The sequence below is a fragment of the Ranitomeya variabilis genome, chromosome 4 (assembly GCF_051348905.1).
Source record: "Ranitomeya variabilis isolate aRanVar5 chromosome 4, aRanVar5.hap1, whole genome shotgun sequence".
NCBI lineage: Eukaryota > Metazoa > Chordata > Amphibia > Anura > Dendrobatidae > Ranitomeya > Ranitomeya variabilis.
Window position 1 is genome coordinate 768511530 of NC_135235.1, and position 15484 is coordinate 768527013.

General features: G+C 44.7%; 1 protein-coding gene and 1 long non-coding RNA gene across 3 annotated transcripts in view; one reads left to right on the forward strand and one right to left on the reverse strand.

The window, feature by feature from the left end:
• Positions 1–15484, reverse strand: part of LOC143766923 (uncharacterized) — a 157676-nt gene that overhangs the window by 103225 nt on the left and 38967 nt on the right. The gene's annotated exons all lie outside the window — the stretch shown is intronic.
• Positions 1–15484, forward strand: part of LOC143766929 (uncharacterized) — a 108003-nt gene that overhangs the window by 736 nt on the left and 91783 nt on the right. For both annotated transcript variants that reach the window (XR_013213668.1, XR_013213667.1), the window contains exon 2: positions 3858–4000. This is a non-coding gene — a long non-coding RNA (uncharacterized LOC143766929). The remainder of the gene's footprint in view (positions 1–3857; positions 4001–15484) is intronic.

Consider the following 15484-nt stretch of genomic DNA (forward strand, 5'->3'; position numbering starts at 1 on the left):
GTGTTAGATTAGTGGCACAAAGCTATTTAACCCCTTAAAAATAGCTGTTACTTATTCATATCTATGAAAATTGGTGATTTGACCATTTTGATGCCAGTTCTGATGCCCAGAACCCATTTGTGCCAGGCTGCAGTGACATGGATTTCATGTGGGGCATCAGTAGGTATGTAAATCAGGTGTTAGATCAGTGGCACAAAGCTATTTAACCCCTTAAAAATAGCTGTTACTTATTCAAATCTGTGAAAATGGGCGATTTGCCCCCTTTGATGCCAGTTTTGATGCCCAGAACCCATTTGTGCCAGGCTGAAGTGATTTGACTTTGATGTGGGGCATCACTAGGTATGTAAATCAGGTGTTAGATTAGTGGCACAAAGGCATTTAACCCCTTAAAAATTGCTGTTACTTATTCAAATCTGTGAAAATGGGTGATTTGCCCCCTTTGATGCCAGTTCTGATGCCCAGAACCCATTTGTGCCAGGCTGGATTGACTTGGATTTCATGTGGGGCATCAGTAGGTATGTAAATCAGGTGTTAGATCAGTGGCACAAAGGCATTTAACCCCTTAAAAATAGCTGTTACTTATTCGCATGTGTGAAAATTGGTTCTCTGCCCCCTTTGATGCCAGTTCTGATGCCCAGAACCCATTTGTGCCAGGCTGGATTGACAGGAACTTGATGTATGGCATCACAAGGTATGCAAGTCAGGTGTCAGATCAGTGGCACAAAGCCATTTAACACCTTTAATACCATACCACAGTGCCCACTTTGATGCCCATTTTTGTGCCAGCCTTCTAAATTTTGCATCTGTTTTTAAGTGTATTCACAAAAGGACACATGACCGCATAATATTATATACTCAGAATGGTTTATTTTTATACAAAAACCTGAAAAAAACAGAAAATAAAAAATAGCCGAATAAGAAACTGCTGAATAAGAAACCAACTTCAGCATCGTAGCGTTTCATCAGCCTGGACCTGCAGCCATTGGGGTAGACAGGCCTGCGCTGAGGGCCGCTGGTGTTCTCCTGAAAGGCAGCGCTCTTCTAATCAGAGAGCACACCTAGATCTCCCTGGAGAGGAGGACAGGGCGCCGCGTGAGGACTGAGTATTGTGGCTCCCTTGGCCTGGGGCACCTGGGAAGAGGCCTAAGATAAACTGATAAGACTCATCAATCCTTCTCAGATGCACAAAATATGAAGGAGATACCAGGACATTAATAGTCAATTAGCACCAACGGATGCCAGTTAACTACTAAGACCACTGAGTCCAGAGAATCATATTAAAAAACAATTGCAAGAGATTCTAAGCTGCTTGATTGAGATTAAGTACCGTATTTTCCGGCGTATAAGACGACTTTTTAACCCCTGAAAATCTTCTTAAAAGTCGGGGGTCGTCTTATACGCCGGGAATCGTCTTGTACGCCGGTGTATATGGTGGGTGGGGAGGGGGAGTGATCCTGATGACGACGAGGGGGAGTCTCACAGGAAAGTGAGTATCCCCCATTACCTTATCGTAGCGCTGCAGCGTGGGGGCCTCTGTGCTGGGAGCGGCGGCGGCTGCTGTGGTGCGGCGGCTCCTCTTCTGTGTGGGGCCTCTGTGCTGTGGGGCGGCGGCGTATCTTTATCCAGTTGGGGCTCCTCCGGCATCTCCTTAAGCCCTGGAGGCCCCGCCGGCAACTCCATCGGTGCAATGTGGTGGCCTCCGGGAAAATGGCCGCTGCTCAGATTCAGATCTCGTGTCCCGAGATTTCGGGACAAGATCTGAATCTGAGCATGCGCAGCCCCCAGCGGCCATTTTCCCGGAGGCCACCGCATCGCACCTATTGAGCTGCCTCCGGGAAAATGGCCGCTGCATTGCACCGATGGAGTTGCCGGCGGGGTCTCCAGGCTTTAAGGAGATGCCGGAGGAGCCCCGACTGCATAAAGATACGCCGCCGCCACCCCACAGCACAGAGGCCCCACACAGAAGAGGAGCCGCCGCACCACAGCACAGCAGCCGCCGCCGCTCCCAGCACAGCCGCCGCCGCTCCCAGCACAGAGACCCCCACGCTGCAGCGCTACGATAAGGTAATGGGGGATACTCACTTTCCTGTGAGACGCCCCCTCGTCATCATCAGGATCACTCTCCCCCCCCCCCCCAAAAGGCATATATTCACCGGCCCTATAAGACGACATACGGTGTATAAGAAGACCCCCGACTTTTAAGATGATTTTATATTTTAACTGGTAAAGTTGGGGGGTCGTCTTATACGCCGGAAAATACGGTAGTCCTGTACTGTCACCTAATGGCCACATGAAGGAATTATCAGCCTTTTTGATTCCTCAGATCATTACAACAACCCCCTGTGAACTGTCAATTCACAAATCTGTTATAATCCTGATAAGATGAAACTGTAATAGTCTTCCCAAACAGCTAGAGGAGGATTAGGAGCACCCTTTTATAACCTAACACATTGCACAATGGTTAAATCCGGTACTAAAATGCCTAGAACAACCAAAACAAACACACTCTCTTCGCAATCGGATCTGGACAAGTATCTAAAAAAAGTCTTGTTACCTCCAGTGCTGTTAAAACAAACTACCCTTCTGATCCTGTACTGGAGGGGGAAACAGACACAGACATGGAAAGTGACTCCGATATTGGTTCTGGCAGCGAAGAACAGCCGGTAACACGCTCCTTTATTAAGCGACTCTTATCCAAAGCACTGGAACCCATTGGGAAGGAGCTGACTGACATTAAGCAGGAAATATCCCAACAAGGTCACAGATTGGAGACTCTAGAAAATACCCAAAGTAGCTATGTGGAACATTCAAATGCCATCTTGACATGTATTAAAGCACAAGAGGAACAGCTACAAATTGTACACTCTACTTTAGAGGACCACGAAAACCGAGAGCGCAGAAATAACATCAGGATAAAAGGTCTACCAGAATCCGTGGCTTCTGAGGCCCTAACCAAGGCCGCTACAGACACATTCCGCACTCTCCTATTAGACCAAGACCCACAAGATATAGAAATTGTGAGGATCCATAGGGCACTCCATCCTAAGCCTAAACAAGGGGAACCACCTCGAGATGTACTATGTAGATTCCTTGATTTCCGCACTAAAGATTTAGTACTAAAACGTGCGAGAGAGGCACAAGAAATCAAGTTTGAAGATTCGCATCTCAAACTATTCCAGGACTTATCAGCAATAACCCTGAAGAAACGCTACCTGCTTAAGCCACTCACTGAAGCTATCCTCCAGAAAAAAACTGCAATACCGCTGGCTCTATCCATTTAGGATACAGGTCATTACAGAGGATAAAAGATTCCAAGCCAGATCTTCGGCAGACATCAGGAAAATGTGCAAAGAACTAAACATTTCACTGGACCAATATCCAGACATGGAGACCTTCCATGCAGCCTCCTCACTACAACCCCTTCCCACTCCTGTACCATGGCAATCTGTTTCCACTCCTAAATCTCAGAAAACAAGACGTAAAGGCTCCAGAATGACTCCAACTAAAGACCAAGACACTTGAAGAGAGTATTAAATTTGTATTGAAACCTTAATGAAACTGAGTTCATATATAGCTCTCCCAGAAACTGGGCTCTTGTTCAATAACCAATTGTGCAATCCTTTAGCACTACTTTAAAGCTATGACTTTAATTTGGTTATATAATACAGATGTTGATATAGTTAACCTCCAAACTAGGTGATAGTATGTTACTACTTCCAGTTCAATATCCTAATATGTTGCACTCAATTGAGTGCGTTGTTGTCCTTATTCTTCTTTTGTTGTTTCAACCCTTCCTATTACCTATGCTCTCCAACTCTCTCCTTCTGACTTTCCTCCCTCCCTCTCCATCCCCTCAGGTACCTTGGGGCGATTTCCTCCATGCAACGATATACCCAGATGGCTGATAATCAGAAGATATTCAAAGTACTTACGTTCAACACTAAAGGGTTCAACTCGCCGGTAACCAGAGGCCAAACTCTCTCACACTTCAAGAAAAAAGGTATCGACTTATTACTCCTACAAGAAACACACTTTACTGACAATAAAGTTCCTTCATTTAGCAAAGCACATTACGACAGATGGTTCCACGCCACCTCGCCTCAAAAAAAGTCAAGAGGAGTATCAGTGGCCATAGCTAAGGATATTCCTTTTCAACTCCATGATCAAATGATAGATACAAATGGCCGCTATCTACTGATAAAAGGGACTCTGGCGGGAGTGACTGTCACCATATGCAATATCTACACCCCAAATAAGAAACAATTGAAATGGCTATTGGCCATATTCAAGAAAATAAGAGACTTTAGGGAAGGCACTCTCATATTGGGAGGTGACTTCAATCTGGCCCTTGAACCAAATATAGATACTACAAAGAAAAAAAGTGCGATCTCTTTAAGAGATCTGGCCAGATTAAAACAGTCTTTGCACTCCTTAAACCTAATAGATGTTTGGCGATATATGCAACCATCAACACGAGATTACACCTTCCACTCTCACCCGCATAGTTCATACCACCGTATTGACTATCTATTTACGCCTAGATCCTCATTACCCAACATTAAGCACGTGGAGATAGTCCCTTCCCTGTTTTCTGACCATTCATATGTAAAGACTGAATTAATCCTTTCTAAGCAATTTTCCCCGATTAGATCTTGGCAATTAAATTATTCTTTACTTGATAAACCTTCAAATAAACTACGTATCCAGAAAGCCATAACAACATATTTTGAGTTAAATAACAATACAGAGACATCACCTCTTATAATCTGGGAAGCACACAAATCTGTGATACGAGGGGAATTTATATCAATGGCATCTTATTTGAATAAAATGAAAAATAGGGAGATGGACTCTCTTCATGAAGAGATTTTACGCTTAGAATCCCAACATAAGAAAACTTTACTACCACAAACCCTGATAGAACTTACAACCAAGAGACAAAGATTAAAAGATATTCCGAGAGAGCAATCAGCTAAATTCTTTGCTTCCTGGAAAAACCGCATATTTGTACATGGAGATAAGGCGTCAAAACTAAAGGTACCTTCACACTGAGCAACTTTACAACGAGAACGTCAATGATCCGTGACGCTGCAGCGTCCTGGATAGCGATCTCGTTGTGTTTGACACGATCCCGCTGTGATATCGCTGGTCGGAGCTAGAAGTCCAGAACTTTATTTCGTCGTCAGGTCAGCGTGTATCGTCATGTTTGACATCAAAAGCAATGATGTGTTCACTTGTAACCAGGGTAAATATTGGGTTACTAAGCGCAGGGCCGCGCTTAGTAACCCGATATTTACCCTGGTTACCATTGTAAAAGTTAAAAAAAAAAAAACAGTACATACTCACATTCTGATGTCTGTCATGTCCCCCGGCGTCCACAGGGTTAAAACTGCTTTCGGCAGGAGCGCTGCTGCCGAGAGCTTCCCTGCACTGACTGTGTCAGCGCCAGCCGTAAAGCAGAGCACAGCGGTGACGTCACCGCTGTTACTGCCGGCGCTGACACATTCAGTGCAGGGATGCTCTCGGCAGCAGCGCTCCTGCCGAAAGCAGTTTTAACCCTGTGGACGCCGGCGGGGGACGTGACAGACATCATAATGTGAGTATGTACTGGTTTGTTTTTTTTTACTTTTACAATGGTAACCAGGGTAAATATCGGGTTACTAAGCGCGGCCCTGCACTTTGTAACCCGATGTTTACCCTGGTTACCCGGGTGCTGCAGGGGGACTTCGGCATCTTTGAAGTCAGTTTCAACAATGCTGAAGTCGTTCCCCTGATTGTTGGTCGCTGGAGAGAGCTGTCTGGGTGACAGCTCCCCAGTGACCACACAACGACTTACCAACGATCACGGCCAGGTCATATCGCTGGTCGTGATCGTTGGTAAGTCATTTAGTGTGACGGTACCTTAACCATGTCCGTTATCAAAAAAAGACAGGCCCGTACATTCATTCATCCTATTAAAACAAAAGCAGGTTTAAAGACTCAGAATTAGTGTTGAGCGATACCATCCGATACTTGAAAGTATCTGTATCGGAAAGTATCGGCCGATACCGGCAAATTATCGGATCTAATCCGATACCGATACCCATACTAGTCAATGGGACACCAAGTATCGGACGGTATCCCTGATGGTTCCCAGGGTCTGAAGGAGAGGAAACTCTCCTTCAGGCCCTGGGATCCATATCAATGTGTAAAAGAAAGAATTAAAATAAAAAATAGGGATATACTCACCTCTCCGACGCAGCCTGGACTTTACCGCCGTAAACGGGAGCCGTTGTACCTAAGAATGCGCGCTTGAAGGGCCTTAGATGAGGTCACTGCGCTCTGATTGGTCGCGTAGCGGTCACGTGGCCGCTACGCGACCAATCACAAAGCCGTGACGTCACCTAAGGTCTTTCAAGTGCTTGACCGCTACGCGACCAATCAGAGCGCAGTGACCTCATCTAAGGCCCTTCAAGCGCGCATTCTTAGGTCCAACGGCTTCCGGTTACGGCGGTAAAGTCCAGGCTGCGCCGGAGAGGTGAGTATATCCCTATTTTTTTATTTTAATTCTTTCTTTTACACATTGATATTAATCCCGATACCACAAAAGTATCGGATCTCGGTATCGGAATTCCGATACTTGCGGTATCGGAATGCTGAACACTACTCAGAATTATTCTGAAATAGAGAAAGAATTTCTGGCCTATTACAAGTCTTTATATCAATTGCGCCCGGAAGAAGGGAAAAAGAGAAAAGTCAAAGAAGACAGGCTACTCAATCCTTTTTAAAACATTTAGGCTGTGTTCACATGTTGCAGATTATTCGCGTTTTTTTCGCGTTTTTTCCCTATAAAAACGCTATAAAACCGCAAATAATCTGCTTATATTATGCATCCTATCATTTTTAATGAATTCTGCACTTTTTGTACACATGATGCATTTTTTTCCGCGGTAAAAACGCATCGCGGTAAAAAACGCAGCATGTTCATTAATTTTGCGGGTTTTTTTTGCGGATTTCCCACTTAAAATGCATTGGAAAATGTCTGGAAAAAAACGCATCAAAACGCGTCAAAAACGCACAAAAAACGCATGTGGTTTTCTAGCAGAAAATTTCAGGTTTTCCTCAGGAATTTTCTGCAAGAATTCCTGAACATGTGCACATAGCCTTAAGGGTATGTGCACACATTCAGGTTTTTTCGCGTTTTTTTTGCGGTTTTTTCACGGTTTTTCGCGATAAAAACGCTATAAAAACTCATTAAAAACGCATACATTATGCATCCTATCATTTAGAATGCATTCTGCATGTTTTGTGCACATGGTGCGTTTTTTTCCACGAAAAAAACGCATCGCGGTAAAAAAAGCAGCATGTTCATTAATTTTGCGTTTTTTCCGCATTTTTCCCGCTATGCTATGCATTGGGAAAAAACGCACAAAAAAACGCGGCAAAATCGCGGTAAAAACGCATGCGGATTTATGGCAGAAATGTCCGGTTTTTGTCAGGAAAATTTCTGCCAGAAATCCTGACGTGTGCACATAGCCTTAAGCTTCCAGCCCTATCTAATTCCCAACAAATACAATTAGTTAAGCCATTTACTCTGTTGAAATGTCCTAAGGGGAAAGCACCAGGCCCCGACGGTTTCTCAGCTTATATATATATATATATATATATATATATATATATATATATATATATATATATATAGTACTAATTCTGAGATCTTACTTCCTCACTTGCTCAACATGTGTAATAGTCTTCAGAGAGGTGAGGTGGCCCCCTGGCAACTACTCGAAGCCAGAATCTCATTAATTTATAAAGAAGGGAAAGAATTGGAGCAATGTGGTAGTTATAGACCTATTTCATTGTTGAATACGGATCTAAAACTATATGCGAGAATGATGGCAGACAGGGTTGCGGCAGTGCTTCCTCAATTAATCTCCTTAAACCAGTCTGGATTTGTAAAAGGAAGAGAGGGGAAAGATAACACATACAAAATCTTACATCTAATGCAATATGCTAAACTAAGGGTACTGTCACACAGTGGCACTTTGATCGCTACGACGGCACGATCTGTGACGTTGCAGCGTCGTGTGATTATCGCTCCAGCGTCGTAGACTGCGGTCACACTTTGCAATGCACGGCGCTGGAGCGATAATTTCATGACGTATTTGCGATGTAGAAGCCATTGGTTATTATGCGCACATCGTATACAATATCGTACACACCTATGTCACACGATGCAATCATGCCGCCACAGCGGGACACTAGACGACGAAAGAAAGTTTCAAACGTTCTGTTACGACGTACGATTCTCAGCGGGATCCCTGATCGCACTAGCGTGTCAGACACTACGATATCGTATGGATATCGCTGGAACGTCACGGATCGTGCCGTCGTAGCGATCAAAGTGCCACTGTGTGACAGTACCCTAAGAAAAATTCCAATTGCACTAATGAGTATCGATGCTGAGAAGGCATTCGATAGGGTCGACTGGATTTTCCTGCAGGAAACACAATCATAATTTGGCTTTCCCCCATCAACAATATCTGCTATAATGGGAATGTACTCAAGTCCCTCAGCCAGAATCAGACTCAATGGATCGCTGACAGACTCATTTCAGATTTATAACGGTACAAGGCAGGGTTGCCCCTTGTCCCCGTTATTATTTGTATTGTCTCTTGAACCTCTTTTACAAGCCATCCAGCAATGCACTGAAATAGCAGGTCTACAGATCCAGGATGCCCATTACAAGACTGCAGCATTTGAAGATGACCTTATGCTAATAATCTCTAAACCACTAAAGAGCATCCCGGCCATACTAGCTATCATGGAAAAATATAGCAAACTTTCAAACTTCAAGATGAACGAAACAAAATACGAATTTTTAAATCTAGGTCTACCAATGCATGTAGAAAATAAACTCAAATCAGCATGCTCATTCCCCTGGCAACCGAAAAGCTTAAAGTACTTAGGCATTCAGTTGTGTGCCTCTGACAAAGACCTATTTGAGCTAAATCTTAACCAATTATTGAGGAGCACGGCTGGATCCCTACACTCCTGGAAAGATACATTTTTGTCATGGATGGGTAGGAAAAATATACTAAAAAGCTTAATCCTACCAAAATTTACTTACATTTTTAACATGCTCCCAATTCAAATTCCTTCCTCCTTCCTAGCTAAGGTGCATTCCCTATTTTTCAATTACATTTGGCAAAAGAGCAAACCACGAATCAACTCAAAAACCCTAACTATGCCAAAAGATATGGGAGGGATGAGTGCACCAGACATTGTAAAATATTACCAGGCAGCAAACATCTCAAGAACAATTCACTGGATCAGAAACACTGAAAGCAAACAATGGTTGAATATAGAAGAAGGAATGGCACCTCTCTCCCTGCGTTCCATATTACTTGGACAAAGTGATGATCCAACCCTAACAAAAATAAACAATATTCATACTTTAGCCACAATTAAAATATGGAAAAAATAGTGTCACAGTTTAGCTCCCCCTATATCCCCCTTAACTAAAATAGCGGATTTACTAGATTCCCTTCCTAAACAAGCTGCTCAAATTCCACTAGAACTCATATTTCAGGATGGTGCACTTATGTCGCTGAAGGAACTACTCAAAATCCCAGGCCTCTCAGGCCTAACATTTTTACAGCACAGAAAACTCTCTCACATATCAAGTCAGTGTAGCCATCAGGTCGACTTTAATAGACCATTAACCGCTTATGAAAGATTATGTGCTGCATTGAGGCCTCCTACCAAAATATTGTCAACTATATACCAATCCTTACTTAAAATAGACACAACATTGAAGTGTGCCTATCTGACCAGATGGGAAAAAGACTTAGGGTACTGTCACACAGTGGCACTTTGGTCGCTACAACGGCACGACGATCCGTGACGTTCCAGCGATATAGTTACGATATCGCTGTGTCTGACACGCTACTGCGATCAGGGACCCCGCTGAGAATCGTACGTCATAGCGGATCGTTTGAAACTTTATTTCGTCGTCAAGTGTCCCGCTGTGGCAGCATGATTGCATCATGTGACAAAGGTGTGCACGATATTCCCAATGTCCCGTATGACTTCTACATCGCAACTACGTCATGAAATTATCGCTCCAGCACCGTGCATTGCAAAGTGTGACCGCAGTCTACGACCCTGGAGCGATAATCAAGCGACGCTGCAACGTCACGGATCGTGCCGTTGTAGCGACCAAAGTGCCACTGTGTAACAGTACCCTTAGGCTATTCCTTTACTGACTCACAAATCAAACACATCTATAGAAACTCACACGGTCACTCAAAATGTGTGCGAATCCAAGAAAAATCTTTCAAAATCACCACTAGATGGTACATTACGCCCAAACAAATTTAAAAATGGCATCATGCTACATCAGCAAATTGCTGGAGATGTGGCACCGAAGAAGGTAGCTACATACACATATGGTGGTCCTGCCCGACGCTCGCCCCCCTATAGAGAGAAGTTAATTCTATCATACATAAGCTATTAAATAAACGGATTAATAATAATAATAATAATTTTATTTATATAGCGCCAACATATTCCGCAGCGCTTTACAACTTATAGAGGGGACTTGTACCGACAATAGACATTACAGCATAACAGAAATCACAGTTCAAAATAGATACCAGGAGGAGTGAGGGCCCTGCTCGCAAGCTTACAAACTATGAGGAAAAGGGGAGACACGAGAGGTGGATGGTAACAATTGCTTTAGTTATTTGGACCTGCCATAGTGTAAGGCTCGGGTGTTCATGTAAAGCTGCATGAACCAGTTAACTGCCTAAGTATGTAGCAGTACAGACACAGAGGCTATTAACTGCATAAAGTGTATGAGAACATGATGCGAGGAACCTGATTATGTTTTTTGTTGTTTTTGTTTTTTTAAAATTTATTTATAGGCCACACAGGGATAGTTAGGTTAATGCGTTGAGGCAGTAGGCCAATCTGAACAAATGAGTTTTTAGGGCACGCTTAAAACTGTGGGGATGGGGGATTAATCGTATTAACCTAGGTAGTGCATTCCAAAGAATCGGCGCCGCACGTGTAAAGTCTTTGAGACGGGAGTGGGAGGTTCTGATTATTGAGGATGCTAACCTGAGGTCATTAGCGGAGCGGAGGGCACGGGTAGGTTGGTAGACCGAGACCAGAGAGGAGATGTAGGGTGGTGCTGAGCCATGGAGTGCTTTGTGGATGAGGGTAGTAGTTTTGTACTGGATTCTGGAGTGGATGGGTAGCCAGTGCAATGACTGGCACAAGGTAGAGGCATCGGTGTAACGGTTGGCGAGGAATATGATCCTGGCAGCAGCAGTAGAAAGTTACAATAGTCTAGACGAGAATGAATAAGAGAGACAGTAAGAGTTTTTGCAGAGTCGAAAGTAAGAAAAGGGCGAATTCTAGAAATGTTTTTGAGATGCAGATAAGAAGAGCGAGCCAGTGATCGGATGTGGGGGGTGAATGAAAGCTCGGAATCAAGGATGACCCCAAGGCAGCGGGCATGTTGCTTTGGAGTAATGGTGGAACCGCACACAGAGATGGCAATGTCAGGCAAAGGTAGGTTAGCAGAGGGAGAGAACACGAGGAGTTCAGTTTTTGACAGGTTCAGTTTCAGATAGAGGGAGGACATGATGTTAGAGACAGCGGTAAGACAATCACTGGTGTTTTCTAAAAAGGTCGGCGTGATACAGGAAAAGAGGTGTATAATTGGGTGTCGTCAGCATAGAGATGGTACTGGAACCCAAATCTACTGATTGTTTGTCCAATAGGGGCAGTATACAAAGAGAAGAGGAGGGGGCCTAGGACTGATCCTTGAGGAACCCCAACAGTAAGGGGAAGGTGAGAGGAGGAGGAACCAGCAAAAAATACAGGGAAGGATCGGTCAGAGAGATAGGAGGAGAACCAGGAGAGAACGGTGTCCTTGAGGCCGATGGAGCGGAGCATAGTGAGGAGGAGCTGATGAACCACAGTGTCGAATGCTGCGGAGAGATCCAGGAGAATTAGCATGGAGTAGTGACCATTAGATTTAGCTGTTAGTAGGTCATTAGAGACTTTAGTGAGGGCAGTTTCAGTAGAGTGTAAAGAGCGGAAACCAGATTGAAGAGGGTCGAGAAGAGAGTTATCTGAGAGATAGCGGGTAAGACGGGAGTGGACCAGGCGTTCGAGGAGTTTAGAGATGAAGGGAAGATTAGAGACAGGTCTATAATTAATCCGGATTACATTAAAAGCGGAAAATGTATTTCTACACATTCCAAACTGGTTAAATGACAGGACTGCTAACAAATTAGCTCAATTTATCATAGCAGCGGGGAAATCCTTAATTCCGATACACTGGAATTCCGGGACAATACCCACTGCCAATCAACTACAGGCTAGAATTGAACAATTATATCACATTGAGGAATTAGCTGCAAGAGTCAATCACAACTTAGAAAATTTTAGCCGCATCTGGAAGCCTTGGACCCATTATAGAACACAACAATCATTTCTTTCAGAAATAAAGCCATAGACTGATAATCTATCGCCCCACAGGACCTCCAACCCCCCCCCCCCAAGCCCCCCCCCCCCCCCCCCCCGGCCCAACTACTCCACCTAACTTCTCCCCAACTCTTCCCTCTTTTCTCCAACATTCAAACTATCCTATCCTTTTCAATTGCCTTCTTCTTAAATATATTTCAAAGTAAATGTTACCTCAAATCGTTAATAAATGACAGTATAAATCTGATATTAATAGCACTGAAGAAGATGGAAACAATCTAAGCACTTGTACTAGTTATATATTTTAAAATTGAACTGTGTTACTGTCATTATTGTGGAATTTGTTTGTTTAAGCACATAAATTTCTAATAAAAAGAACATTGAAAGAAAGAAAAGTATAATGTTACAGGGTATACACACTAGATTCCTTGATAGGGCGTTGATCCAGGGAACTAGTCTGACTGCCGTATGTGAATTTTTTTCCCCAATGTGGAGCTTACTCTTTGCCACATGGTTTTTTTTTGCCTTCCTCTGGATCAACATGTTAGGGCATGTTAGGTTAGGCTATGGGTTGAACTAGATGGACTTAAAGTCTTCCTTCATGCACTGCGCATGCCCATGAATCCCAGCCCCGCAGTGTGAATAAATCAGAAGACACTGCGAGGCGGGATCTCGGTCAGCGTGGCCGTACAGGTGCAGCCAGCATGTCAACAAATGATGTCAGAAGACGGGCAGCGCTAACTGCGCATGGCCAAGGGATAACTTAACAGCGCAGGCTCTGGGACAGATTCAAACAACGCTGAGGAGGCGGCGTACGGCGCCAAGGGGGTAGGAATGACGGCTGTGTTGCGTCCCATTATGAAGGAAAGTTCCACCTCTGGGACGGTCTCACAATATGAGGGGACACATTTTATAAGTGTTAAGTTCAGCTTGTGCAAGGAACATAACTAAAAGAGCCACCTTTTCCTTGTGCTGCATTACTGCTGTACAAGGTGGCTTTTTCAGTAACAAACGCCTGGGGGGCGATAGGCTCCCTTAAATTTCAGTTGTTGTGTCAGCATGGCGGTCACAGGACACATTGCCGAATACACAGCTGGGGATCAGCTGACGTTACTGAAAGCCGATAACACAGGGTCATGTGTTTTGACTGTGCAGACGGCACTTCTGAGCAGCAACTGGCGCTGTTGGAGCCCAGGGATTACAGTGCAGGGGGTAGAAACATGAACGCAACAGGAGACCTGGATACTGTAGCCAACCAATTGTTTAATCTGGAAGATGAGTGGCAAATTCCTGCGAGATCTAGTTCATTTTCAGAAAAGTAAGCCGGTCAACGTTATCGGAGGATAGTCGCCTGTGACGGACTGTTAGTACACCACCTGCGGCACTAAAGACGCGTTCCAATAATACACTAGCAGTAGGGCAAGCCAGCACCTCCAATGCATACTGGCTAAGCTCTGGTCATGTATCCAGCTTAGAGACCCAAAACTTGAAGGGCGAAGAGCCGTCTGGGAGTACACTGAGAGGGCAAGACATGTAATCTTGTCACCACCTGATGGAAACGTTGCCTCCTGCTGACTGGAGCCGTCTATGATGGTGTAGACATGTGTGGTGGGCACACAAAACTGTGCCACAGTTGGGCCATACTGGTCTTGCCTTGGGCTGAGGCACTGCTTCTGCTCCCTCTTTGTGCAGAGCTTCCTCCACTGCCTCGATGCACTGAGTTGCTTTGTAAAGCACTAGCAGCACTGTTCTCACTTGGACTGGAGAAGATGATGGAATTCAACAGTGTGTCTTGGTACTCCCGCATTTTACGCTCCCGATTCAACGGTGTTATGAGGCTTTGTAAGTTGTCCCGGTAGCAAGGATCTAGGAGGGTGAACACCCAATAATCAGCCGTGTGGAGAATGTGGGCGATGCGGCGGTCGTTTCTCAGGTACTGCAGCATGAAGTCAACCATGCAGACTGCCAACTGGCCAAGAAACGCTGTCCCCTGCTTGAGGTGTGATCTTTGCCTGCTGTGCATCACCCCACCCTCGCTGTACACACTGACTACTGGAGAATTGTGTAACTCCCTCCTCTGGACCAATGTCTTCCTCCTCCATTGACTCCTCATCCTCACAAAGTGTCCCCTGCCTAGGCCTTTGTGAGGAACCACGTGGCGCTGACTGTCCAGAAGCTGATGGAATTGGTGACTCCTCATCCTCCACCTCTTCCACAACATCATCCTTTAGCGCTTGCAGTGTTCTTTCAAGCAGGCAGATAAGGGGGACACGTATAATAAAACCTGGCACTCAACGTTTATAAAGGTGTTTTTTTTTTTTTTTTTTTTTTATTCCAAGCGGAAGTGCAGTAACCGCAATGCAGTAACAGCAAAACGTTTCGGTCATAAACACATGACCTTCATCAGTTACTGTAAATTACAAATTATGAAAATAATATATAAATTGATGAGAAATAAAGTATATACAAAAAATCATGGCACTACAATGATGAATCATGGTATGGAGAAACATAGACACATCATGACAGTCACATGGAGAATCAAGAGAAATCAGCGAAAGTACATACCGTATGGTGATTGATGGTGAGATAAGTGTTTGCTCTGTTTTAACAGACTCTAAGGGTACCGTCACACTAAGCGACGCTGCAGCGATAGCGACAGCAATGCCGATCGCTGCAGCGTCGCTGTGTGGTCGCTGGAGAGCTGTCACACAGACCGCTCTCCAGCGACCAACGATGCCGAGGTCCCCGGGTAACCAGGGTAAACATCGGGTTGCTAAGCGCAGGGCCGCGCTTAGTAACCCGATGTTTACCCTGGTTACCAGCGTAAAATGTAAAAAAAACAAACAGTACATACTTACATGCGTCCCCCGGCGTCCGCTTCCTGTAATGACTGAGCGCCGGCAGTAGCAGGGCACAGCGGTGACGTCACCGCTGTGCTGTGCTTTCACTTTCAATTTGCGGCGTTCAGTCAGTGTGGGAAGCGGACGCCGGGGGAAGCATG